This window comes from Macaca mulatta, chromosome 6 (genome assembly GCF_049350105.2).
Source record: "Macaca mulatta isolate MMU2019108-1 chromosome 6, T2T-MMU8v2.0, whole genome shotgun sequence".
In the NCBI taxonomy this organism is placed as follows: domain Eukaryota; kingdom Metazoa; phylum Chordata; class Mammalia; order Primates; family Cercopithecidae; genus Macaca; species Macaca mulatta.
Genome location: NC_133411.1, coordinates 13,251,019 through 13,275,879, shown reverse-complemented (window position 1 = coordinate 13,275,879; position 24,861 = coordinate 13,251,019). Strand labels below are relative to the sequence as shown.

General features: G+C 36.0%; 1 pseudogene; it reads right to left on the bottom strand.

Annotated features, from left to right (window-relative positions):
* Nucleotides 1-19,592: 19,592 nt before the first annotated feature.
* LOC716983 (DNA (cytosine-5)-methyltransferase 3A pseudogene) lies at nt 19,593-20,879 on the bottom strand (annotated as a pseudogene).
* Nucleotides 20,880-24,861: the final 3,982 nt, after the last annotated feature.

The window sequence follows — 24,861 nt, the reverse complement described above, 5'->3', positions numbered from 1 at the left end:
GGTTTGCTTGCACCAGCATCACTACAAATATGTGAGTAGTTTGTTGTACTACTACATTATAATGGCTATAATGTCACTGGGTGATAGGAAAAGGAAATTTTCAGCTCCGTTATAATCTTACGGGACCACTGTTGTGCATGTGGTCCATCAAGCAAAACGCTGTTATGGAGTGCTTGACTGTAATCAAATTGGGAACATACAACAATTCTGTTTTTTATCATAGTTTTAATTCTCTTTCACCATTTTGATAGCATCACTTCCACATATGAGCTTTTCTCATTCCCTGCTCTTCCCTTATAATCTCCAAAATCGAATTTTAAGGTTAAATTTGACCAAGATTTGGGCAGAAGGTAACCTGTTAAGACAACAGTAGAGAACACCTCTCAGGTAGATCTCTAAACCCAAAGACAAACTTTTGAAAGACCGTTGTCTCCAGCATTGTCTCCAGACTATAAGACATTTATGGAATCGCCTTAGCTGGTAGTGGAAAGCCACATCCAAGAGGACTAATCCTGGCCCCAAATAGATCCACAGAGGCAGACAGACCTTTTCAGATAAGAGACCCCAAAGCAGTTAGTTAGAGCATCAGCATCTAAGAGTCAGATGCAGGTGTGTGTTTCATCGATTGGGATGAGCATGAGTCTGTTTAGAGGCCATGCAAAGTTCATGAGAAGACAAGGAGGCAAGTCAGAAGCACAGTAGTCCTAAAGGGCATGATGCAGGGAAAGAAGTGAACACTTGAGAGACAAGAGTAAAAGTCACCCAGTCACGGACAATAGCGATGCACAAAGCAGGGCCTTGACCACAGGTTAAAATCCTAACACTCAGACACGGGTGGATGGATAGTCAAAGTTCAAGCATTAGAAATTCTGATTTTAATATGAACTATTCAACCCTTAGCCTGGAATCCTGCCTACTTCTCTGACATGGGATATGACTGGCCTTTAATCTGCACTACTGCTGAAACAGGCTCTGAGGACTTGAGCCTGGACTTGAGGTCAGCCAGCCTAAGAGGAATACAACCCTAATGTATCCTCATGCAACTGCCTCTTCCTCATCTCCCTCTTTATGAAATTGAAAAGTTGCATAAGATCATCTCTAAGGTATCTTTTTGGTCTGCAAGTCTCAACTTTTTTTTTTAAATCTTTCTATTATTTTTTCACATCATCTTTACAGAGATCAGCAATTCTTGAGGTCATCTAAACGACATGATCTGAAATTTCCAACTCATTGAAATAGCAGAATTAATCTAGCCATAAAAATAGACAGAGGTCAACACAGTGAACTGAGCCTAAAAGAAAAAGACAAGGGAGGCTGTGACGAGAAAATTATACCTGACCTCACCCTTCTATTTCCTTTGGCTTTAGTTTTTATAGGATGCTATATTTCTAGGGGAGCCATTCACATTTGCTGCAGGTAAATGCTTGTGTTCTGAATTTATTGAGACAGGTAGCAGAGTGTCAAGGTATAGGCCAAGGGTAACTAAAACAGGGAAAGAGAGCATTGGAGAATGACGTACACAGATGCAAACTTTGTGGATTAGATATGTGTTCGGGGTAGGGAGTGGCCCATTTACAGAAAAATGTAACCAGCCAGATTTTAAACAAATGATAATAAAAGAAAGTACCATATCATTTTTTTGTCATTTCTTTACTTGCTTAATTTTTTCCTGGGTTGCTACAAATAATTCCAAAGAAAATGAGTCTTTAAAATTATAATGCATTGCATGTAATATTTGTGTTTTAGTATATGCTTAACCAGCGCTTAAAGGGGGAAAACCCATAATTTTTACATAACATAAATTCAGTCTCTGAACTGGAGTTTTAGGAAACAGGCGTGTAGCTTTTCCATCCAGATGATACTATTTTTATTCTAATATAAATGGTCAGTGATATCTTTCATTTGAAAAAACCAGGAGTTTAACTGAGCACAGACATTCTTATAAAAAATTTTAAGATGGAAATAAAAACCTCTAACTTAACATGCTTTTATAAGCCTCCTTTATAACAGGTATTCTCTCTTAGTACAGGTATAATAGCTTAGGAGTGATTTTATTCTTAAATATTGAAAGCAGCAAATGAGAATGTTCTTCTGACTTAATCCTTTATAGAATATGTCACTATTTCCACTAAATTCCAGCTCACTCAAAGCACAGAGGAATAATAGGTGGCTTATACTTAAAAGCAAATGGGCATTTGAATATCAGTTCATAACTTAAATAAGGTGCTCTTACAAATGTATACATAAGTGTTTAACCTGGCTAATAACCTGCTAAAAGAATGCAATTTCTATGTGTGTGTAAATTTAGGAGATATTCACAAAAGAATGTAAAATAGCTGTTTCTTTAAAGTTGCTTTTGAGATAGTTGTAGGTTTATATGCAGTTTTAAGTAACAATACAGAGAGATTTCACGTACCCTAGGCCAATTTTCTCCAATAATAACAAGTTGCAGAACTATATTACAAACATTATACTGACATTGATCCAATCCATAAAATTTACGTGTGTGTGTGTGTGTGTGTGTGTGTGTGTGTGTTGATTTTTATTCCTTTTTATCACATGGGTAGGCTTCCATATCCACCACCACAGTCAAGGTAAAGAACAGTTCCATCATCACAAGTATCCCTCATCTTGACCTTTAATAACTGCAAAGCCCACTTCTATCTCCAAAAACGCACAATGTCAAAATGAAGATTAAAAAAAATAAGGACATTGAGAATGGTAAGAATGTATAAAAAGAATTAGTAAGACACAAAAGAAGACAATAGGAAATAAACACAGATAATGGATGTCTTCACCTAGTTTGCCACCAGAAAACGGAGTCTAGGACAAGGAATTTTATATCAATAATTTCTTTTGAGAATTGAATAGAAGTAATAGAAGCAGAAAACTGGGAAGACAAAGAAATAGAAGGTGAAAAAACCTATACAATGGTGGACTTTTCAAGCTGGTAATCACTGAGGGCAACTGGGGTTTGACCTTACTGGGATGCTTTGAGGAATCAGGTAGAATGCATCATAGAATTCACTAGCGATAGGATAAAAAGGGGAGCTTGTGTCTACCAGTGCCTGCCACAGTCCCCGCTGGGTTGGGTTGATTAAGGACTGACTCACAAGCAATTAACTTCCTCACACTTCTTGATATGCACAAAGTCAGTGCCAAACTGGTTCCTACGGACAGCCAGGTTGCAGCATCAGAGGAGGTACAGGACAAGAGCCACTGGCATGTAGTGCATTTGAAACAAGATCCATTAGGTTACCTTTGTGAAGTTTGTTGATATAACAAAAGGTGAGTAGACAGTGGAAATTAGGTGGCACACAAGAGGTATCTAATATTTTGAATTGCATAGGTGAGACAAAATAACTACTGCTTAGTCATAAGCAAACTCCTTTCAGATAAGGCACCTGACCGAACTTCTGTGACTTACATCAAGTAACTCAGGAAACCACCAATAAGTTCTTTAAACCATCTTACTTAGGGCTTTGCTCAAATAGACTTTATGTATTATTCAGGGTTCTCCAGAGAAACCGATGAAGAAGATGGAGAGATAGATGATAGAGATAGATAGATGATAGATAGATAGATAGATAGATAGATAGATAGATAGATAGATAGAGATTTATTATTAAGAATTGGCTCATGCTATTATGGAGGCTGACGAGTCTAAAATCAGAAAAGCCAGCATCCAGTTCCAAGGCCATCATGCAGGAGAATTCTCTTACTTGGGAAAGAGTCAGCATTTTGTTCTTTTCAGGCCTTCAACTTATTGGATGAGTCCCATCCACATTATGGAGGGCATCTGCTTTACTCAGTCTACCAATTTAAATATTAATCTCACCCAGAAATACCTCACAGAAATACCTAGCATAAGTTTTGACCAAATATCTGAATACCTTATGGCCCAGTGAAGTTGACACAGAAAATAAACCACCACACTGTACATTCTCTTTCTAGAAATGAATTTTTAAATGATTACAAGTGAATAGGCATGGAGATCTCTTTTGTCAAATGTGGTCGTATGTAAAGTACTGTTTTAAAGTAGCAATGTATAAATGAGAAATAAGATAGCAGAATTAATTTTAAAATCTTCATTTAAGTTAAACTGAACAATAACGTCTCCTCTGACACTAACATTTTTAAATTATTTGGTTTGATGATTTTTTTCTAATAAACAATTATATAAAATATAAGACTCTATAATTATCAAACCCAATAAAAGTCAATTTAAAACTATCAATAATTTGGCTTGACTGAGATTTTAAACCTTCCAAGAAAATTACCAAGTAGTATAAGCTAAAATTTTGCTACATTAATCACTTTGGTGGTAGTTGGGAGACAATAAGTCTGCATGTATAGAGGTTAAGTATAGGCAACTGATTGAGGATTTAGCTTGATATTCGTTGATTAAAAAAATTAGATTCAGTTGGTCATGGCCTTTAAAGGCAGATGGGTAAGAATCAGACTATTCATGAGCATAATGCAAAGAATTTCAACGGCCGTAAATTAGAAATACAACAATAATAGAGTTCCTTTGTAGTAGTTTTCCAGCTGTGGTCATAAGTTCTCCCTTCTTTCAAACCGGTATGAGTAGACTGATAAGTAAGGTGACCATGTAGGAAAAACATGTCAGGCATTGAGCCTATGTTCAAAAAGCTCTTTACTCCTACTCCAGACTAAGATATGTTGGTTTCCTAAAGAGATCATTAATTTGGTGCTCCTTCACACCAATATTTCAAAATGTTTAGACATTGTTCAACAGTTGTTTACAATGAGAAGTGAGTAATTCATTCAGTAAGGCAGGGAATGGAAGTGAAGCAGAATTTCTTGATATTGGCCTCCTCTCTATGATAGACTGAACAATGGCACCCAAAGCTGTTCTAATCCAGAGAACTGTGACTACATTATCTTATACGGCGAAAGGGATTTTGAAGATGGATCTAAGTTAAGGATTTTAAGATGAGAATGGATCTTCCTGAATTCCAGTAGGCTCAATATAATCACAAGGATCCTCATAAGAGGGAGGCAGGAGTGTCGGAGTCAGAGGAGGTGACGCGATGATGGAAACAAAAGTCGCAGCAAGGGCATTGCTGGTGTGCAGAAACTGGAACAGGCAAAGGCAAGAAATTGTCCCCACACAATATTCAGAGCCTCCAGAAAGCAAGCAGCCCTGTCAAGCCACTTGGGACTTCTGACCTCCAGAAGAGTAAGATAATAAATTTGTGTTGTTTTAAGTCATCAAGATTGTGGTCATTTTTTACAGCAGCAGGAGCAGCAGCAAACTAACACATTCCCACTATATATAAAGACTAGACACAAATATGAGAACCTCATTTAGCAAAACTAAATACCTGTGACTACATAGATACACCTCTTTATAAGGCATTATAGCATCACTTGAGAACTCTGACCTCACCAGGTGAGACCTAATGAGACTCCTGACCTCCTCAGGGTGTCAAAGTCGATCACATGAAAACATATAGCGTCCCCAATAAAGGAGTGATGTCAAAAACATTTTCAACTTTTCCCAACATTTCCAGTAATATGTTAGAGCTATAGTCAAGCATTCTTGCCCCAAGAAACTAAACTCATACCAGATTTGCCTCATCCTGAATCTACCAGAGTTGGGAGATTGGAGGATAGCCCACACATCCTTCCAAGATGTTCTGACTTTCATTTTTTTACTTTGTAAGATATGTTCTGAAGCCGAGGCTGATATGCTCAAGAATCAGGAATAGATGGTTCTTGTTTATCATCCCTTGTCCTCTCCTAAATAGAGTAGTCACTGCAAAAGTCACTGGATAGGATCAAAATAGAACTGGAGGCGAACTCAAATGCCATCTTCTCAATGAGGCTCACACCGATCATCCTATTTATAAATTTCAACTCCAATGTCCTTTGCCTTTTCTTCCTTTCTTTTTATCCTGTAACACATACTGCCTTCTGACGCACTATACGTTATCTTGTTTAGTGTGTTTATTTGGTATGTCCCTCTTCTCATACTAAAATGGAATTCATGAGTCGGGATGTTTATCTCATATCATCGATGCACCCAAAGCCCTATAAAAGTTAAATAAACAGATTCATGAATGAATTAACATTGAAATTGCAGAGGCTGGCTCAGGGAAAGCATCTCATATAGTGACTTCTCTGCTTCACCTCTGGGTACTATACCTTGTCTGGATTGTTAACCCTTTTAGATGAGGGTGAACAAGGGTAAGGATGTGTCCCTGTTACTGGATTATTTTAGGTAGCCTTTTCTGAAGCTATTTAACTGCCTGGCAGATAAGAACTAGAATGTATATATAGACCATAATGGATACTTGAGAGTTAACCCCTCCTTGTCTGTGAAGCCTCTGTCCTACTTACAGTACAGCCTGAAGATCACCTATGCTGAAGGTACCTGCCTTGGTATAATGTGAGTTAAGGACCTAGACCACTACGTGATTAGCCAAAGAGGGTAATTTAGCTTAGATGTGGCCTGAAAGGAATGAAATCTAGACTGGATGGAACCTAGCTAACCCAATTTCGAAGAAAGATTAAATACCAGATAAGTGGAGAAAAATGCAAACATTAAAGTAGAGGAGCAGCAAAACGGGATCTGTAAGCAAAATGATAAGTAAGATCATGAGGCAGAAAAAGATAAGAGTCACTGGAGATCGCCAAGACCTTTCAGAGCAGAAATTGGAAAGCTGAGTCACTAGTTGAAGCACTAGAGCAAGGAGTAGGAGAGCTTGCTGCTGAAGGAGTCAGAGTCAATCACATCACCAGAGTCTCTGTTGGACTATTGTTCACTACCTTGACCTAAATGATGGAGTCATGTTCCTTAAGACCCTCTGTCAGGCTCGGAGACAGTTTCCTGCACCCATTACTTTTATTCTTACTAACAAGTTTGTAGCTTAGAACACAAATTCAAGTAGCATTCTTAATCATCTTTTACAATAACTAAACATTATTTCCATTTCTCTCCCCCATTTAGAGGGATGGTAGAAATTTAAAATAGGTCACTTTCTAATTCTCACCTTTATCTCTTTCTCTAGAGTTGTGGCAAGTTCCAGGAGGCTTACAAGGGGCAAGTGTTTTGGCTGCACTTGTATAAGAATAACAAGATTGAAGAGATGGGAAGGAGCCCATCTTCATGAATTTCCACTTATTTTTACTTACTATCGAACTTTGGGTCAAGGATTCACAAAATGATATCCTCTTGAATCATGAGATCTCTTCATGTCTCTCAGCTACTTCTAAGCTCTCTTCACTCCTTAAGCCTTGGATGTTTGAAGTCATAACTGCTTGGATATACCATGAGCCATTCCTTCATTGAGGTCTTTCTGCACTGCTGAGCCTCTGCCTTGGAGACGTGGTTCATTTTACTTCTGTCCTGGGATTCTCTAAACATACCAAGGCATTTGACTACCCCTCTCCCACCACACCTGGACTTCACATCCTTGGTGGAGTCAGAGGGTTCTTGGGCAAAGCTCAGTGCTCTGCACTGAATATTACACATCTCCTTCCCAAATATTCAGTTGTAAATATGTTTTCAATATTCAAAACTGTCCACCAGAACTCTTAATCCTGCCAACTAGGATGATTTTCCTGAATCAAGATCAGGAAGTCTTCACTAAGTATTCTCTAAAATATATTATTCAAGCCCAGAGAGTTGTTCTTAACACCCCCATCTTCAACATCAAGATTTTGGAAACAAAGGCCAACAATAGTTGCGTTCTGCTATGTCACCCATCTCTGAGATGATAAAGGTAGAAGACCCCAACTTTTGAATGGGGCAAAGGGCCTGGGGTACAGGGTAACATTGAAGGAGAAACTTTGATTATATTTTGATATAAATATGCTTAAATATTTGCATTAATTATGGAAAACGATGTAATCTAAATGCTATGAATTTCTTAAAATAAGAAAGATCCCAGTCAACCTCATATGAAAAGATTTTCCTCTGTGAATCTTAGTAGAGATTTTAGTGAGCCAACTACAGTGCTTTATGTATAGATTCTCACCTAAGATTCCTAAAACTGAATCATTAGTTACACATGCATACTCAAAACTGAGAAAGTGAAACAATGTTTACCTGCCACCAAAATAAAGTATATTATTTGAATAACAAATAATATTAATAAAGTATAATTATTTGATTTTTTTACATTTGCATATGGTTACAATAATTTTCTCTGGCAATAGAAATCTTTCATATTCCAGAGTTTGAGAATTAATTATAATAACTGAAATCAAATGTTAGTATTGCACACTGGTATTTACAAAGTACTCCTTAATATATTGTTGCATTCTATCTTTATGGAAGAAATTGACTGATAACTTTAAGGGAACCAAATTTAAAGTGATAAATCACTTTAGTTTTTTCCTAAAATGAAGTATGTAACTGGGAGTAGGATAAGTTACCCGGGTGCTCAGTCCAGTAGTAACTTTAGGGCAACTAAACTGTTATAATAATTTCCAAAGCTAAAGAGATTTACCCCCTTCACCTCGCAAGACTTGTTTGATATACTAGCATCGAATCCTGGCTCAATTCCATATCAGAGTTAGATATATTTCAATCTGTTAACATTTTTAGCAGTCTTTGATTGACTACACACATAATCTGGAGGATGGTTTATTGCATATAAAGTATCTATTTTTAAGCAGTTTTCTCTGTGTTTGGTTTTTCAAGTAATTACTTCTATTAAAGTCAAATATTTCATGTCTTCTCTTTCCACATCTATTTGTAACGTGGTTGCATTACTTATTTTGTATTCTAAGAAGACATTCCTTTTCCCAAGGGTTTCTATGTTTCCTCCCACTTACATTGCAACCATATTCAGAACTTAAACAATTCATCAAGACTCTGACACTTTGCCAGTCTAATTCAGGAAAGGCAGCCATGTTTTAATCAACAAAGCTTAAAGAGACAGAAAGAAAGGAAGATTTCACTACTCTAGGGGTTTGTTGTATATATTCTTTTTATAGACAAATTTCTTTCAGTCAATCTTGAAGTACAGGTTACATAAGAAATATGTTAGTCAAATAACTACAAAATATGGGAGAAAATGGAGTTGTAATTTGCACACTTAGTATTTTCGTTGCTAACATCAATGAAAGGAATTAATTTTGTATTCATGAGCATGAAATTAGCATGAAATACAGCTATTCAAAAACATATAATTTGGTATATTTATAGGATAATTTATTCTCCAAAATTAAAAAGTTATCTACTTCATTAAATCTAATGAATCAGTATAATGGGCATTTTCACATATAATTATACCGGAAAGCACAAAGGAGGAGGGAGAGAGACACACACACACACAGATAGAGAGAGAGAGAGAGAAAGAAAGGGGAAAAATTGTGTTATTTGTCTTATTTTCTTTTTTATGGTATTATACATATATATGTTCATTAAACTTCCTTGTGGTCTCAGTCACTCTGTATCTGCATGTGTGTGTACGTGTGTGTATTCTTATCTCAGAAGGGGGCGGAGGAAAGAGTTGACATAGATATTAAACATTCAAAGAATTAGGCTAATACAATGAAGGTAGAATCTCATATTTCATGTTTGGAGGGTAAATCTGAAAATAACAGGACTGCAGATAATTTTATGGTACACAAAAGTAACCATTTTATTGTCTGAAAATCTCATATAACATATTTTATTCAATCTACTTCACTAACCTACAAGTTCCATCACATGAATTGGTCCTATCAGATTCCCAAACACTTACAATTTGGTGAGAGTAGCAGATAGACAAAATAACTGTGTTCCCAAGAAGAATTTAACATTTCTCATGAGATTAGAAGATACGTTTCTACAGTGTGAATGAGAGAATGTAGCAATGCTGATATCCCTACAAATCAATCTGGGCATTGAACTTGTCTGGCGAAAGGAGGAGAATATTGATTTAATGTTGGGCTTGTTCAACTTATTTTCATTTGCCAAATGACCAGGTAGGAATATTAGGCAGACAATTACATGCATGGGAATGGGGATTAGATAAAAACCTCGACTGGCCTATCGAACAGACTAAGAAAGAATGTCAGTTGATGAGTTCATAAAGGTATTACTATCCATAGAATTTCTTTACACTGGACCTAGAATTGAGAGGAGTAATTCACTGTGGTACAATAACACATTTCTGTGATTCCAAGTCTCGCCTTTTATTCACTTTCACATGTTTGAAATTTTTTTTAAAAGACTGTACACACATACATAGATGTATTTATGTGCATACACATACAGTATCCCTTATGATTGATGTCACCATAGAATCAAGGAAATATAGTCATATTTTGTATTTCTACTTGATATAATTTTAAATTCTCATTAGAAGAAACATAGCTGTGCAAACCAAGTATTTGGGGACAAGTTTTTAACTTGACGAAGGTCTTCCAACTATGCAAACTTTATGGCATGTGGATTTCAAATACTGCAAGCAAGAGGTGGAAATGTTATCTAGGGAGTCAGCAGGTTGAGGCCTGTTATGGTCTCAATGTGTCTCTCAAATTCCTGTGTTGAAACTAAGTAGCCAAAGTTATAGTGTTAATAGATGAGGTTTCAGGATGAAGCCATGAGGATGAAGCACTCATGATTGGGATTAGAGCCTTTACACACGACTATGAGGGGATGGGTTTGTTCTCTTCTGCATTTCCACCATGTGAGGACACAGAATTTGTCCTTTTTTGCCCTGTCTCTCTCACCACATGAGGACACTGAGACAGCACCATCTCTGAGGAACAGGCCTTCTCCAAACACTGAGCCTGCTGGCACCTTGATCTTGAACCTCCTAGCCTCCAGAACTGTGAAAACAAATCTAGAAATAAATTTCCATTCTTTATAGACTACCCAACCTCTGGTATATTATCAGAGCAGTACAAACAGACTATCACAAAGCCCATGCCCTTTCCTTTAAAGACTCAAAGATATTGTGACAGTCTTTAATTGAAGTAGTTCCAAGCAAGATAAATTGCCTGCATATTCACTATCAGTGGTTTTGAGGAAGTGAAGAGACTGGAGGGAAAAAAAAAATATTGTGTATAGCACTCAAGTGCTAGCCCTGGTGACTTGGTGAATGATGCCATTAAATGATATAAAGAATACCAAATAAGCCAGGGGAGAAATTGGGAGAGGAGAGTAATTCAGCCTGAAAATTGTGAATTCAAATGGAAAATGAAAGTTAATATTTCTGCAAAAATGTTGATACAGAATGTAACAGCTAACTGTTGATACGTTATACATTAAAGGAAAGTGTATAGTAAGAGCTTACAAATACTTTCTGAACAAATTTTAGAATGTTTTGTGTACATATCCTTTAGTTATAGGGCTATAAATATATTTTTATAAGGGCAATCATGTCTTAAAGTCTAGATCTGTACTGTCCAATATTTTCAGATTTCTTATTCTTTACATTTTAGATGTGTTCCTCCAATATAATAAGGTAGCTCTTTAATTTGAGAATTTGGTCCATTTGTAGTTAAATGACTTACTTAGATGAGTATGGATTCATGTCTATTTATCTTAATCTTGCATTTTACTCTTCCTTTTCTTTTTTCTTTTAACTTCTCTTGAGTTATTTTTTCATTATTCTATTTACTCTGGTTGGCTTGGTAGATTTACAAGATTTGCAAGATTACAAGATTGTTTTACTATGCTTTTTAATGATTACCCAGCAATTATAGCACATGTTCTTGAGTTATCACAGCTTAGTACCTTTATGGCTTCTCATATCAGACAATTTCCTTTAATCACCTTCATTTCCTTTGTCCTCTTCCTGACTTAGAGCCTACCTCTCTCATGTGATTTGATTCTTCTAAGTTAGTTCTCTTTTCTCATTACTGGGGGTTTCTCCACAAGTCATAATCACCACAGTTCTAACAGAAACTATCCATTCATATTTACTAATATATTTGCCATTTCAAATGCTCTTCCTTTAAGTTTGCATCTTCAAGCTTTTATCCAGCATCATTGCCCTTCTCCCTAAAAAATATAGTTATTTAATGTACTTCTACTAGTGACAAATCCGGTGCCACTTTATTTCTCTAAAAATGTCTTTCTATGTTTATTTTCTGAAAGATATTCTGATGGGTTTAAATTCTAAGTCAGCTGATATCTGCTTTTCCCCCTTTGAAGCTCCCGTTCTGTTGTCTTCCGGCTTCCCTGCCTCTCTGGGAAGACCAGGGTGGTCTTCAGGTCATCCTTTTGAAGGTATTGTGCCTTTTTTCCTCACTTCTTTTAAGATTTTTAAAAGCAAATATGTTTTACAAATCTTGAGTATATGCTTTCTAGTTAATCATTAACTTTGGGGACAGTAAAAAAAAAAAAAAAAAAGCTGTTTAGTGATCTCTGGCAACTCTCTGTCCCATTTTCAATAAATTTGAGAAAGGAGTTATAGTTACAATACACTGACAAATGGAAGACACTTTTGTCCTGCAAACTTATTTAGAGCGGCTCTTTAGTTCATTGTTCTCTTGCCACCAGACCATGAAGTGTCTCATTTTTCCTTCTCTCTTATTTATGAGGGGAATTTATGTAGAATCTTGTATTATTTATGTCAAAAATGATCATCCATATTCAAGACTTCTTTCAAATAAAATATATTTAATGTCTTCTCAAATAAAATCAGTCAAAATTAAACAGCATGCTTTCTTCATAGTGTTTACTTAAAATGTTGGTCTGTTTTGATAATTAAATTATTTTTAATTAAATATTAGCCATCTATATATGTCTTCTAGGTAATTGTAAGTAAAGTCTCTAATTACAAAACAATATGTGAAAACTTCCCAGTGACTTGTCACTAGGTTCTTTACAAGGCAGGAATGGGATTCTGGAATGCGTTGATGGCCTGGCTGTTCTCTTTATCCCTAGTATGTTCATGTTGTGTATGTGTGCACATGCACATGTGCGGATGTGTGTCAGTTACTTCTAAATTTGTAAAAGTTTGAGTGAGAACTCCACTACAAGCTTCAACTTCTCTGCTATGAAAGACCTGTGAAAGCCAGTTTTTCTGTGAGTGAGCAGTACAGTCAGTTCAACATTTGATTTAATGTAAAGAGAAAACATTCATTAAAGATAATGTACTAACATACATATATATTTCAAATATACATAGGTCAAATATAAAATAAATAATTAGATGCACAGAAGCACACGATTACAGAGTGGACTAACATAAAATTTAAAGAACCACCATTTACTACATATACATTCAATGCTACACTTTCCACTACAATGAATAATATGTCTAATGTGCAAATATTAAACTAGTGTATAATAATATCATCATATACTTAATATCTAAACCTAAACATGTTTTCTTCTAAATTCATAGCTCATAGTATTTGACAGTGTCTGGCTCTTACCGTTACTTGTTGCCTGTTTGTGAAGCATCCAGAATTTTCAGAGTGATTATTTTCTAGCCATTAATTTCACAACAGTAACAACAATGATCATGTTTGGTACATCAACCTCCTGCTGAGAGCTGTCCACACTCTGATTTCCTTATGGCCTTCCTCTTTAAAATAACCATCTCTCTTTCCATCTCTGTTGCTGTAGGTCTGTATTCTGATAAGTTAGGTCACAGTGTCAGGTCATACAGGACAGTTTCCTTTAAAAGTAAACAGGCCTCCAAAATAACTGGCCGTGTGACAGTCTTGTGAGTCACAGTGACATGCTGTCCTTGAGTAAAGAATCTTATCATTAGTTTCTCAAATTGTTGATGTACAGATTAATGCATAACCTAATGACACTGAGAAGGACTCCGATTTATTTCTGAAACATGAAGTTTTACTGATGGTCTTGCAGGTAGACATTTTAGCCTGTATGTTGCAATCTGTATACAATGATTGTAACCTCTGTATCACACTCTCAAACAAGAAGGGACAACTCTGGTATGAAGCCTCTCCTCCCTCTCCTAAAGCTTCCTATTCACACCTTCCAACTTGTAACAGATTCTGGAAACTCCTAACCTTGTTGGTGTGTCTTCCCAGGTCAGTCCTCACATTTGGCCGCCAATAAACCTTTATTATTAAATTATATCTGCCTCAACAGCTGTAATTTGGGTCACAATTCCAAACTGATATAACTTGTGATTTTTTTTCAACGTATTCTTCCTAATTTACCACATACGTTACAACATTTTCATGGCTAGTCATTTATCACTTGGATTAAAACAAAAATTTTCCAAAATTTAGTGGTACAGTGCTTAGCGAAGTAAAGATTTAGGCCTCTGAATATAACAAGACTGTTTCATGATGTAAAGACATTTTGCTTTATGCCATAAATATTTCTTTTAAGTGAGCATAAAAATCTCACCTTCATTTCCAAAATTTAGTCCAAATTAGTTAACGTAAAATTTTATAGTACAGTTGATTTATTATTTAGAAATAACCTATTTTTCTATATATGCTCACATTTTAGATCTTGTGTTCCTGACTCAATTAAATGATGGAATTATATTAATCTCAATCAGTGTTTGGGGTTTAGGACATCAGTTTAGAAGTATAAATGATTTAACGTAATTGAATTTAGTCACTAGGAACTTCCAGCAATATTACAGAAAGTCAAAGGAGATTACAGACATGCACATTTTTCAAAGAACAGAACCATATTATTAATTAACATTAAACTCAAAGGAATGTTGATACTTCAATTATATTTAAAACTGCTGATCAGGAAATGATGAATCAGAGTCAAAAATATAAGTAGGAGTGCAGTCACCATTAAGCAGTTACTGAATATTTTATCTAAATGTTAAGAGCTTTTTGGTATAGTGATTACATATTAAGAAAGGTTACTAGTGAACACTAGGATCTCAAAAACAGTTTCATTAAAAATAATAAAACATTAGAGAATTCGTGTTTAACTGGCGATTTTTTAACTTAAGGAAACAGTATCATCCCTGGCCTCCACCAAAGACAGAAGACACTAGCAGTTTCCAGTTATATACAAATTGAATGTCTCCAGTTATTGTCAAATGTGTCCTAGAAGGCAATATTGCCCTGGGTTGAGAAACATTGTTTTTAGATAAAAGTCAAAAAAATTTCCTAAATTCTTACCATGTGCTGAAATTTTATTTATTAACGGGCCTAATATTAAGGTATTTGATATATTGTATCTTTAACTAGAGGCTAAACTGCATTTTAACAAACCACATTTCTCACCTACGACAAATGTCTAACTGTAAAGATTATTCAATCCTTCTTGCCTGGGAATCACCTGTTCCAAAAATCAGTGCCCCTGGGAGCACCAATCTCTAATGGGCATCAGTAATCTGCTGAAAATTCCACATTGGTGAAGTAAACTCACCCGTTGTGAGAACAGTTGTCCCTCAGTATCCACAGGGGATTTTCTGGAACCTTCTGCAGATACCAAAACCCACTGATGTTTAAGTTTATATAAAATGGCAATATATTTGCCTACAACCTCTGCACATTCTCTTTTTACTAACTGTATTAAGTATTATAAGTAATCTGTTGGTACTAATACTTTTTACTAGTTGTATTAAGTATTATAAGTAATCTTGTTGGTATACTCAATACCATTTTATTAGGCATTATATTATAAATAAAATATTATATATTATAAATATTACAAATATAATATAAATATTATAACACCTAACACAATGTAAATTCCTCATAAATAGTTGTTTAGGGAATTGTTTAGGGGAATAACGTATTGTATAGGGGATTATGTGTATTGTTTAGGGAATAATGACAAGAAAAATGTCTATACATGGTTCGAATTCGGAGGTTGCATGGTTCCAGGAATTTGTTCATTTCGTCTAAGTTTTCTAGTTTGTGAGCATAGTAGTCTCCGACAATCTTTTCCATATCTGTGGTATCATTTGTAATGTCTACTTGTTTATTTCTGATTGTGCTTATTTCCATCTTCTCGCTTCTTTTCTTGGTTACTGTAGCTACTGGTCTATCAATGTTGTTTATCTTATCACACAACCAACTTCATTTTGTTAATCCTATATATATATATACACACACACATATATGTATGTCTCAATTTCATTTAGTTCTGCCCCAGTCTTTGTTATTTATTTTCTTCTGATGGCATTGGGTTTAGTTTTCTCTTGTTTTTCTCGTTCTTTGAGGTACAACACTAGGTTATTATTTTGTGATCTTTCTGTTTTTTTTTGGTTTAGACATTTAACACTATAAGCTCCTTTCCTAGCACTACTTTTGCTGTATCCCAGAGGTGTTGGTTTTGGTATGTTGTGTCTCCATTTTCATTTGTTTCAAAAACTTTAAATTTTCATCTTAATTGATTCCATCTTTGAACCAAAGAACATTCAGCAGCAGATTGCTTAATTTTTCTGTATTTGTATAGAGAGTTCCTCTCAAAATTCATTTCTAGTTTTATTCCACGGTGGTCCAACAAGATGTTTGATGTGACTTTGACTTTAAAAATTTTATTCAGATGTGATTTGTGGCCTAATATATTGTCTATATTGGAGAATATTCAAAGCACTGAGGAGAAGAGGGTGTATTGTGCAGCTGTTGGATAGAATGTTATATAAGCATCTGTTAAGTCCATTTGATCTAAAGTCCAATTTAAGTACAAGGTTCTTTTGTGGATTTTCTCTCTTGCTGATCTGTCTAATGTTGCCAGGCGGTGTTGAAGTCCCCTGTAATTATTGTATGACTGTCCGTATCTTTTCTTATGTAGAATACAATTTGTCTTATGAATCTGGCTGCTCTGATGGTAGGTGCATGTATATTTAGAATTGATATTTTCTTGTTGAAGTAATCCCTTTATCATTATACAGTGACCTTCTTTGTCTTTTTTGCTATTATTGATCTAAAATCTGTTTTATCTGCTATAAGAACAGCTACTCCTGCTCACTTTTGATTTCCATTTGTGTGGAACATTTTTTTCAACCCCTTTACCTTCAGCCAAAAAGTGCCTTTGCCAGTTAGGTGGGTTTCTTACAAGCAGCTTGTAATTAGATCATGTTTTTTCAATCCATTTAGCCAATCTATATATTTTAAGAAGAACATTTGATCCACTTATGTTTAAGGTTAATGTTGATATTTAAGGTTTTGCTCCTGTCATAATGTTAACTGGTATCCAGTTGCTTCACATTCCCATTTGTGTAATTGTTTTATAAGACCTGTAAGTCTTATAGTTTCATGCACTTTTATGACAGCAAATATCAACCTTTATTTCCATGCTCCCTTGAGCATTTATGGAAGGGCTGGTTTAGTTGTGACAAATTCCCTTAGCATTTCCTTATCTGGGAAATACTTTATTTTTCATTTATGAAGCTTAGTCTAGCAGGTTACAAAATTCATGACTGACAGTATTTTTCTGAGAGCAGAACCTCATCTCTTCTTGTTTGTAAAGTTTTGGCTGAGAAGTCCACTGTTTATCTGATGGAATTTTCTTTGTAAGTGATTAGATGTTTTTCTCGTGCTGATTTTAGGATTTTTCCCCTCACATTGACTTTAGATGGTCTGATGATTATATGTCCTGGTTAAGCTCTTACAATGTGTCTTCATAGAGTTCTCTGAGCCTCTTGTATCTGGGTGTATAAAACTACAGCAAGACTAGGGACATTTTCCTCAATTATTGTCTCAAATAGGTTTCCCTAACTTTTTGCTTTTTCTTTTCTCTCAGGAATTTCTATGACTTGTAGTTCAGACTTTTTACACACTAGAAAGATTAGCTCATTTAAAAATTTTTTTCTTTATTGTTGTCTGACTGGATTAATTTGAAAGACCTATCTTCAACCTCTGAGATTCTTCTGCTTGGGCTATTCAATTTATAAGCTGTCAACTGTATTTTATAATTCCTTCAATGAGCTTTTGATTTCCATAAGTTCTGTTTTTTTTGTTTTTAAAAAGTATCTATCTCTTTGGTAAATTTTTAATTTATATCCTAAATTGACTTTTTTTGAATTCTTTGTATAGGCTTTCAGCTGTCTCTTGGATCTCATTGAGTTTCTTTAAAATCAGCATTATGAATTCTTTATCTGGCATTCAAAGATTTCATTTTGATTAGGATTCATTGCTTGAGAGTTAGTGTGATCCTTTGATGGTGTCACATCACTCTTTTTTTCATATTTTCAGAATTATATTTTTATTATCATCTGGATAAACTATCTTTTCTTCTTATTTTTGAATTTATTTTTGTTTGAATAGGTTTTCTTTTCCCGTCAGGATGTGACTATAGTGTATGTGACATAGGGTCATTTGGCTTTGGTTCTGTGTACTTTTAGTGGCAAAGACTCTATGCATTTCTCGGTTATAGATAGCCTTAGTGTGGTAGCTTTCATAAATGCTGGTTATAGTAGCATATACTTTCGGTGTGTGAGCAGGCTTATGGCCTCCTACAGGGCTGGAATGGTGGAAGTCTCAGGAAAGATATATCATTCCCAAGTGCTATGCACTGTGCTCTCAGATTTTGTATTGGATTGTGCAGTTCAACCTCCAGGCTAGTAGATGGTACTTGCAGATAAGAGCCAATTGCAGCAGTAATAGTCAGGTTTATGCTTGGCCTTGGTTTACTGAGAGAAGCTCTCGTTGGCTCAGGCAATGGGCTAGTCTGTGGGATGTACAGCGGCCTGAGCTCCCTGTTCAGCCTGAGAAGGGGGGATAAAGCTGGGTAGAGATAGACCAGGAAAGTTCACCCTAGGATTCCCCAGCAGTAAGCACAAGCACCAGACTTGGGTGAAATGCCCTGAAGTCTCCATAGGAGTGGCAAGTAGGCTACCCCAGCTCCACAGTCTTCACAGGCAGGAATGCAATATTAGCTTATAGAATAATAGCTCAAAGTCTGATCTGCAAGTAGGTTACCGTACAAATCAAACTCATTTTTTTACCTTCACCTTAGTTGTTTTAGGGTAAATCAAAAGGTGTGATTATCTTCTGGAAATTCTATGAGATTAGAAAAATTGAAATAAATAATAGTGTTAATATGTAATATGTATAACATCCATGGAGACTTAAAATCTGAATTTTAAGCCCCAGATATGAAAATGAAAATGACAGAAATTTGAAACAAATAGGATATCACTTTCTATTTTTAAGATTTCCAGTTAGTAATTAATGGATTATAGCTCACCTTTGTGATACTCAACACACAGCAATGAGCAGCATTAGAATGGAGGCAACTCCAAGGGTATGAAGGATGTTCCTGGGGTGAGGAAAGTTTCCTTAGATAATAGTAATAGTTAGATCTAATAATAATCACTATTTCAATCGTGAAAACAGTGTTACAAATGGAAGACCATTGTGAATTTTTAATCTCTTTAGATGCAAGTATATATTTCCTTTAACTGTATAAGAGTTGAAATCTAGGAGTTTCAAATGCCTCTTCTGAACATACACAAGCTTTGATGAGTATCTGTTAAAATCTACACTTCTGAGTACAGTAATAGTTCTTAAACGCACGAGTGTTTCTTTTGGTAGAAAAAAATATTTGGATCAGTTGGTAATTTGAGAACTTACAATTTTCTACACTTGAATAATTTAATAATTTCCAAGTTTACTTCTAATTACCATGACTTAAATAACTGGCACTTTGCACGAAATTATTCAAGGCCTTATTGCCACTGCTTAGAGTCAGTGATGATGATAAGAGCTCCTTATTGATGCAGGGTCCTGAGAGACAGCACCCGGATGGGCTTCCTATTCTGAGCTGGGACAGGTGGGTAAACCTTTGGAGGGTCAAATTCCTGGTCGTGGCTATTAGCGAAGAACATCTGGAGCCGGGAGGGCCAGTCGTCTCGCCGCCGCAGCAGCCCGTAGGTGCCCTTGTGCCCGCACATCATGTAGCAATTCCAGGGGTCTTCCTTAATGGCCCCCTGGGCAGCCTCAGGCCCCACCAAGAGGTCCACACACTCCACGCAAAAGCACCTGCAGCAGTTGCTGTTTCCACACTTGAGCAACTCGCGGCCCCCGCAGCAGATGGTGCAGAAGGACTGGTAGCCGTCGTCGTACTGGTATGCACACTCCAGAAGGCAGTTCTTGCAGTTTTGGTACACTCCTCCAATGAAGAGGGGGTGTTCCAGGGTGACGCTGAGGCTCCCACAGGAGATGCAAATGTCCTCCATGTTCCGGCACTTCTGCCGCACCTCATACACCAGCCACTCTCTTGCGCACTCATCGATAATCTCCTTGACCTTGGGCTTTTCCGTTGTGCTCTTCCGGGGCTTTTTGGCTGGTGGAGGTGGTGCATAGGCGGCTGCCTCAGATTCCACCCACATGTCCGTGTACACTTCTTTGTAGGGATTCTTCTCCTCTTCTGCTGGCTCCAGGCCCTCGGGGCCAGAGGGCTGGAAGTCTCCCAGGGCCCATTCAATCGTCTGCTTGCTCTGCACCTCCACGGCCTTGGCAGTGTCACTCTCGTTGCTGTCGTGGCAAACCGGGAAGAGCTTCCCTGCACGGCTGCTGGCCACCTGCAGGACCTCGTAGATGGCTTTGCGGTACATGGGTTCCTTGTTTCACGTGGCCTGGTGGAAAGCACTGCAAAACAAGCTCAGCGGCATCAGCTTCTCACCACACACCACTGATAATTTGCCATCTCCGAACCACATGACCATGCGGGTGCCTTCAGCTGCTCGGCTCCGGCCCGTCATCCACCAAGACACAATGCGGCCTGGCCACCAGGAGAAGCCCCGCAGTTTCCCCTGCACCAGCTCCCCAATGCCAAAGCCCTGGCCGTCCTCGTACTCCGGCTCATGATCGCCTGCTTTGGTGGTGTTCTTGTCCCCAGCATTGACGCCCAAGGGCTCAGGCGTGGTAGCCACAGTGCGGGATGCGGGGTGAGTGTGCTGCTGCACAGCAGAAGGGCTGGCCTCCTCCACCTTCTGAGACTCCCCGGGCCCCTGGTTTTCTTCCACAGCATTCATTCCTGCAGTGACCTTGGCTTTCTTCTCAACCCATGAGGCCAGGTGCAGCCCATCTGCAATCGCGCTCAGGTGTCAAGATCTGTATTATTTTATAGCCTACACTTAAATGTTCAATTTATTTGGACTTCGTTTTTTTCTATGGTGTGAAATAGATACAATTTCATCTACTTTGAATGATAAGTCTTTTTTGTTAGCAATATTTATTGAATAAGGTATCATCTTTGAACTGAACTAACTTGTTTGATATATATTAACTTTATATATACTGAAGGACATACGCATTCTGTTACATATATTGAAGAAAGTTAATTTACGTATTAAACATATCTATGCTAGAAGAAAATAAATTAGAACATACAATTATGTTCATAGACAAACAGTAATTCAAATATGAAAATAAACATTTTCTTGAATGAAAGGACTAAAATATATTTCTCCTAGATCACCTCCAAAAAATTTCTATAGGTTTTAACCCCGGTAAGACGGAAATGAAGACAAGCTGATAAATTTGAAGTCAACAAGCACAGATTTTCAAATAATTATATAATTGTTGAATCATATAAAAGATATTTGTGAAAAAATAATCGATTTAGAATTATTTATTTCATATAAATAACATCAAAGCAGAAAGAAAGAGGGGGAATATATGGATACAAAAAGAATGTAACTTTTATTAAGTTCCTTGTCTCCTTCAGTGGGCAGATATATTGAGAAAAACCAAGACACAATTTAGATACATGATATATCTATTTGTTTAAAATATTGTGTATTTGTATGTAATAAATAATAGGTGGATTATTCACTAAATAGTGTTTAAATGACAAGCTTTATGTCTTGAAATATATATTATAGTAATAGCTCAAAACCTCCAAAGATCATTTTCAAGTGGATTAAAGATTTACAAGTGTAAATGAATTTTTTTAAAAAAATTAGGTTAAAATATTAAAAAAAAAAGTGATAATTTGTTTTGGGAGATTTGTGTAGACATGAAAGTCAGCAATATAGTTACATATCAATTAAAGTAGACCTATAAAATAAGACACAAGAAAAAATAATCCTTTACAGAATAAAACTAAGAATAATGTATGTTGCAGAAAAAATAATGAAAGTCCACAAAAATCTACAAATCAATCAGAGAGAGAGAGAGAAAGAATTCCATAAGAAACATTAGCAAAGGCTTTGATCAGGCAATTCACACACAAAAATGTAATGACTAATTAGAATAGAAAAGGATTTTCCACATTATTAATATTTATAGTAAAATAAGATGATAAAGTAATATCCCTAACATAACATTTTATATATTAAAATTTGGAGATCCAGTTGCTATGAGGATGTTTGCAAATGAATATTAGCAGACACTGCAAAAATAGTGTCTTTTAACATAATTATACACAATAAATAAACCATAAAGAAAAATGAATAGAGGCCAGTATAACAGTATCTGCAGAATTAAAAATCTCATAATTTTAACTCAGAAATTTGCTTTCAGAAATTTATCTCAGTTAAACATGTGTATATGCACATGAAAAAGTGCTTGTAATTGATGTATAAGTAAATGTGAAAGCCACCCATGTAGCCATAAATCAGGAAATTCTAAATACACTGCTAATCTAATATTGTAGAGTGTTCTGTCAGAATTTTATAATATACTGCCATTGATCTGGTGTGGCAGTTGTGAGAGGGTATGAAAGTAAGTTAAAAGAGTATGGTCCCATCTCAATAAAGGAATTACCATATTCGGTAAACCATGCTATGTATTTTCAAAAGATATACAATAGATAGATTGACATGAACATCTGGAAGATCCCCAAACTAACAGCAGTTCCAACTAGAGCAAGCATGGGTGAAAGATTATGTACACTGCATCTAAATTCTTCTAGGTTTCTTTTTAAGTGTCATTAATTGATGTGTTATGTGACTAAAATATAATGATTATTTTATATATCAAATGAATAATGGATATTTTAACAATAACTAGAATAGAAAATATTTATTAAGAAATTTCTATTTGTCAGACTGTTTTGTGCATACTTGAGAAGATTTACCTTATTTCGAAATGACCACATCAGATAGTCAATATGATTGTCCTTATTGTACAGGTAAAGAAACAATGGCCGAGTGAAGCTAAGTATATTGCCCAAGGCTGAATTACTGATAAGTGACAAAACCTGAATTCCAAATAATGCACCCTATCCCCAGAATTCTGCTTTTAACCTGCAGGGTATTCCATATGACACATTACAATAATATTGTGATGTGGATACCCATCTTTTATCTTAACAAATTAAGAAACATTATAAGCAACAAATTATAGAGGAATGATGATTAGCTGACCACGGAGTGAGAGTAATCTTACAGGTGTGTTTCCCTGACTGAGTTGATGAATACCATGACCGACTTCACTTGCAGATTGTATATAACATACAATTATTTGGTCAAATTGAGCAAACATTTTCACACATTATGAATTTCCAGTTTATAAAAGTAAACAATTTTATTTCTACTCTTCATGAAGTTGCTTTATAATAGACCTTCCATATGCCTATACCCTGCAATTAACAATCAATATTTAATAGTTTTAGATAACCATCTGTTATGGTTGAATGGTGTCCCCCAAAAGGATATGTTGAAATCCTAATCCCCAGTGCTCAGAATGTGATATTGTTTGGGAAAAGGGTCATAGCAGATATAGTTGGCTAAGTTGAGTGATACTACAGTGTTATGGATCCTTAATCCACGGGAAATTTGAACACACACACACACACACACACACACACGAGAGCAGTATGTGAAGACACACACACACAGGAGAAAGCCATGTGAAGACAGAATCAAATTTTGAAGTTATATTGCTCCAAACCAAGGAATGCCTAAAACTATCAGAACCTGAAAGATAGAAGGAAAGACCCTCCCCCAGAGGCTACAGAAGGAATAAGGTCTAGCCAACACCTTGATTTTGGACTTGTGGCTCCAGAACTCTGAGTGAATATATTTTTGTTTATTTTAGCCACCCAGTCTGTGGTATTTTGTTATGAAAGTCCTAGGAAACTAATTCAACATCAAAATAATTCATCACTGAACTAATCTGTAGAATAATCATTTTAAAAAATTAAGTTTCTGGAATAATTTTGGAAAATGATACTTCTTGCCTGAATCAACAGATTGTAATTTGTTAAGGGAATTTTCTTAGTACGATGAAATCAACATAAACATCACAACCCTTAGCTCTTCACTGCAGATTAATCATAACAGACAGTTTATTGTCTGAAGTACAAACTACTTGCAAGTAAGTTCATGAAGACTTTTTACTAAGTGATAAAAGATGATATGCAATGCATTTCTTCCCATCAGGAAGAGGAATAGCTGTCCATAAACTAGCTGTCTATTTCCTTAGGGGATGAAGACAGATTTCTAGCATCCCTGTGAACCTGGAAGGACAGCAGCAATTGGCATGGGACAGCAGAAAATGGGTGACCTATCGTCTCCTCTTCACAGTGCTAGGATTCATTGGGTTAGAGATTCTGTGTAACGAAAGAACATGAAGCAATTTGGTGTATATTTGGGCAACTACATTGCTGATAGCTATGAGAAAAAATATTATTTGACAAAAATATGATTTGACAAAATGTGATTAGAAGTATCAGAGATGTCAGCATCTTCTCCCTTGCATAATATAGCAGAGACATCAAGTATAGTATCTTGAGGGTTTTCCTAAGGGCAGTAACCAAATGAAAAATTTTAAAGTTCCTAAATAGAGGTCATCCCCAAGCCTAAACCACAATATTTCAAACATAGATCTCAAATTAGTAGCTTTGGTATTTTCAATCCACAGGATCTCTTAGATAATGCACTGCTCTAAATACTGCTTTGTAACAGCCGGGCAATGTATTTAACTAGATGGCCAATAATTTAATCTATGGTACACGCTATATACCAAAGTTATATATTCTTACCTTATTGTCTACAGGGAAATATTTTCAACTTGCAATACATTAACTTA